At 53.4% G+C, this 4,730-nt stretch overlaps 1 long non-coding RNA gene across 1 annotated transcript; it reads left to right on the forward strand.

The window, feature by feature from the left end:
- LOC125614975 lies at window positions 1–1,077 on the forward strand. Its single transcript, XR_007345547.1, has 2 exons — window positions 1–213; window positions 349–1,077. It is a non-coding gene; the product is annotated as an uncharacterized LOC125614975 (long non-coding RNA).
- Window positions 1,078–4,730: the final 3,653 nt, after the last annotated feature.

Here is a 4,730-nt window from a genome sequence, read left to right on the forward strand (position 1 = left end):
ATCGAACCCGGGCCGCACGCATGCCAGGTGAGCGCGCTACCGCTTGAGCCACATCCCCAGCCCCTCCTTCCCATTCTTTTCTTCGAGCACCTGGGCCTGCTCAGGAAGACGCAGCAGAGCACACAGACTCCCGAGGCCCACAGCCCAGTTCATACCCTGGATCCCCAACGGCGGCCAATGAGATCCTTGCTTCCAACCCTTGGCTCCCTCCTGGTATCAGAATGATAGATTCTTGGCCTTCGACATGTGACTGCAGAGTGGGCAGAGCATGTGGGAGGCGGGAGGAAGTGACTTGAGCTGGCCTCAGTGGGTCCCTGCTTCTACTCACCTCCTTTGCCTTTCCACCAGGAGATACCGGTGGAAGCCACGGTCCCAGAAGGATCAAGGTGGAGCCGGCGGACCCCCCTGCAGCCTGGAGATGCCACCCCAGGACCCTGTGGAGGCTGGCAGACTTCTGTAAAGGCAGGAGTCCCTCTCACACCCCTCGCTCAGACACTGCCCACGACACATGAGCCTGTATCCAGTGGAGCTTTCTTCACCGAATCGGAACTTGAACTTCCCACGTCAGTTGCCCGGGCTGCACAGTAACCCTCTTTTCGTGTTTGTGTCTGATTAAAGCCAGGGCCTTGCTCATGCCGAGCCTGTGCTCTTCCACTGAGTACAGCCTAGCCCTGAAATAGCCCTCCTTAGATTTTTTTAAACACTTTTTAATATTTAAAAACAAATCAACCTTGTGTTGAGGATAGAGCTCCACCGTAGAGTGCTTACTTAGCACGTGCCAGGCCCCGGGTTAGAGTCCCAGCACTGCCAAAAAGCATATAATAATAATAATAATAATAATAATAATAATAATAATAATAATGGAAAACATGAAGAATTCTTAGCTCATGGTTTGCCCAGCCTTGCTCAGGTTCATGAAATTTCTTGGTTATAAAACAAACAGGTGCCTGGAGCCTTCTGATTGTGCAATCTTGGATAGACCACTTTATTGCTTCTAAATCTCGACTTTCTCGTCGTAAGGAGGAGACAAATAGGATTCTTCTCACAGAATAAACTAAATAAAATATAGGAAATGTCTTGTTTCGTATGTTGTGATTTTATTCGATGGTATTCTAGCAGAAGGAGGGGGAGGAGCTCTGCTCTGAACCCAAGCCAGCAGTGTCCCCCGACACTTGGCCACATGCACGTGGGGGGCTCCCAGTCCACAGCTCTTAGAGACTGGGGTGCCTGCGAGCAGGGGCCCTGGGAAGCTTGTTCCTGGCCAGTGCATGGGGCCCCAGCATGCAGCTCCTCTGTCCTGTTGTTAGGACGGCCTTTGGTGGGCAGGACAGTGGGGGCAGCCGGGGATGGCTGGGCAAGTAGTGACCATGGTGCAACTGCCCAGGAAAAGAGGGAGGGGGACTCCACCTCCTATTTCTGCAGCACCTATAAGGCAGTGCAGAGGCCCTTGTGGCTCGTGTGAATGACCATGACGTGGAGGGCAGCCAGGAGTCACGGTCTGCCTGGGCTGCCCAAGGTGAGAGACACTGTTGGGGTTTGCATGTTCACCCCTCCAAAACTCACGTTGAAACTTAATTGCCATTGTAACAGAGTACCAAGGAGGACCTTTAAGAGGTCACTAAGCTATGAGGCTCCCCGATCCTGAACAGATTAAAGGTATTATGGTGGGGAGGGGGTCATCATAAAAGGTCGAGTTGGGCCTCTCTGTCTCTGGTGCGTCCACTTCCCACCATGCAATGACACAGTGAGAAGACTCTCACCAGATGCCAGATGCCCTGGAACCTGGACTTGCCAGCCCCAGGACTGAGGGTCAGCATGCACTGTTCATTTTGAAGTGCTTGGTCTCTGCTGTTGTATTTCAGCAGCGACAATGGACACAGGCAGACACCTGGCCCAGGGAGAGCATTCAGGGCGTGGACCCCTGGCAGGGCTGGAAGGGAAGCCTGGGCATCTCTCTTGAAGGTGTCCGAAGTCATGGAGGTGTCCAGCGTGGGTCTGGGCGTCACCCCAGGAAACACAGGGGAGATGGACCCACCTGAGGCCAACTTGAGAGCTGCTTCCTGGGCAGGTGCAACCAGACACCGGCAGGAGGGACCCCAGCCCTCGAATCCTGTAGCCCTCTAATATGGTGGGAAATGGGACCCCTGAAGGCTTTGAATTGGACGTGAGTCCTGAAGGGTTTCTAGTAACTGGAAATGATCAAAAGAATCAAGGGGCCTGCCGGAGCCGTGGCCGGAGACGGACAGTGGGATTTGACAGCACAGCTGGAGGCACTGATTAGACAGAACGAGAGCCATGAAGGCTGCGGCAGGCCAGCCAACCACTGATGACGTCCTCGTCCTCTCCCTGTCCCCCTGGCTGCCCTGCCAGGGGGGAAATGTCGGAAGTCGGTTTCACCTCTTTTGCTGGAGGAAAGAAGACAGAGTAATGGCCACTGTGAGGCCATGCTCAGGCCCAGCGTGCGCTGTCCACTCCTGGGGCAGCTTGAAGTTAGGGGTCACAGCAGAGGCCCCATCTCCAGGGCAATTCTACTTCAGGTTCCTCGGGTCTCAGTCATGACCTGCAGAGGTCTGAGACCCCGAGGAGCCGGCTGGCGGGAGCTCAGAGCGTCAGCCAGCTCCTGCCCACGGCAGCAGACGCGTGGGTCGGTCATCTGGTGAAGAGGGATTGCTGGGGCTCACGGTTTGGAGGGTCCGTTCTGTGCTGGGTGTCCCAGTGGCCCTTGGGCCTGCAGTGAGGCAGCACACCAGGGGGAACACATGGCCAGGGAGCAAGAGGGAGAGCAGGGAGGGGCCAGGGTGCCCCCGTCCCCTTCAAGGACATGACCCAGTGACCTCCAGGCCTCCTGCTAGCTCCACCACCTCCAGTGGCCCTGCCTGGGGCCAAGCCACATGGACCGATGGGGAAGAAGTAAGATCCAGACGCAGCAGGCCCAGTGTGAGCTTCTGTCCTCTCTCGGTGCTGCCCCAACCTGCCAGCTCTTTGTCTTCCCTTTCCTCTGCTCCTGTGGGACTTATCTGGTGGGCTTTCAGCACATTGTGGGGTCACTGCTTTGTGATCAGCTGATAAGCTTCTCGAGGGCAAGGGTCACGTCTGGAATCCCAGAACTAGACCTGAACTGATGCTCATCACGTGGACCAAGACCCCCTTTATTTCCATTTCCAAGCCTTTTGGATTGGTGAAGGGCCCAGTTTCTAGACTCTGGGGAAAATGTTTCTCCTCGTGTCCACCCACTTCCGTCCTTTCAGGCAGAGTCAGGAATGTGGACCCCATTCTATCATGGTCAATGCCCGAAATGTCAGGAAAAAGCTCAAATTTGTTTTCCATTTTCTTCTTTCTCTTGTGCAAATGATACTTTTTGACATGTAGAAAACTATCTTGAAATCAAGTCTTATCAGGCCAGGTGGGTTGGAACATGCCTGTAATCCCAGCAACTCAGGAGACTGAGGCAGGGGGATAACAAATTTGAGGCCAGCCTAAGCAACTTAGCAAGAGCCTGTCTCAAAATTGAGAGAGAGAGAGAGAGAGAACAGGAGATGTGGCTCAGTGGTTAAGTACCCCTGGATTCAATCCCTGGTACCAAAAGCAAAGCAAAACAAACAAACAAAAACGTGCCTGTAGCACTACTTATGCTCAGTATGGAAGAAAGCACTGATTTGATTAGACGGCCCAGCCGACCTTACGTTACCAACTCCCTTTACTCTCCTGGCTGGCGTTTTGCAATAGCCGTAGGGTCTTTTCTGTTCCTAATCTGCTCCAACTATTCTCCACACTGGAAAACAAGGGACCAGCCAGCACTGTCAGCCAGGGGTTGGGATGAGGAGCAGGGAATGGACTTCAGGGACATTCAGTTTGCAGATTCACTTTTGTGTGTGTGTGTCCAGTTTTCCCCAAAGCACATATTCATAGAGTGTCTATGTTCTTCATAAGAAAGTGAACTTTTTACTGTTAATAATGCACATGACTTCAAAAGGGGGCGACGTCAGAGAGACCTTCCCAGAAAGTGAGATTGGGGACTGGGGCACACATTCTACTTGTGGATGAGTTTATTTCTACATCTACTATAACATTCATATTAATTTCAGGACACGGAAATATGGGTCTGTTGGAAACAAGGAACTTTGAATATTAGGAATGTTCACTGTAAATTATAATACGGAAGTGCAAAATAAGAAATAAGAAAGGAGAAAGAGACGTTTATTTAGAGGGAGGAATGAATGGAATTGGTAACAGATGGGCTTTGAGTGTGGACCGGGTGGGCTGCCCAGGCCTGTCCTGTACCCCATCAGAGCCCTGCTCTTCTCAAGCATCTGTATTCTCCAGGCCTGAGGCAAGACAGGGAGGAGGGGACAGAGGGAGGGGACCTCTGTCAGAGCATTCTGCCACTCCAGGGTTCAGTCTCAGCTCTGTAAATAGGCTCCCTGGTGAGTCTCTGGAAGGCACCAAGAGTCCGCTCAGGGTGATGATCCCGGTGGGCCTGGGGTGGAAAGGCTAGAGAAGAGAGCCTGGGGGGGGAAGTTAAGGGGAGGGAAGCCAGCCAGGTAGTGGGGGGCAGAGAAACCACTGGGGCAAGCCAGCCAGGAGCATGGGGAGGAGCGGGCAGGGCGAGTCTGAATGGACTAGTGAAGCTGAGAGGCCCAGGAGTGGCTTGGAGAGCTGCTGGCCCATATGCTGTGAGGAAGAGGCCCCGAGGAGGACAGGCCCGATTCCTGCTGTCTTTAGAGAGAGCA

Source organism: Marmota marmota, unplaced genomic scaffold (assembly GCF_001458135.2).
Source record: "Marmota marmota marmota unplaced genomic scaffold, marMar, whole genome shotgun sequence".
NCBI lineage: Eukaryota > Metazoa > Chordata > Mammalia > Rodentia > Sciuridae > Marmota > Marmota marmota.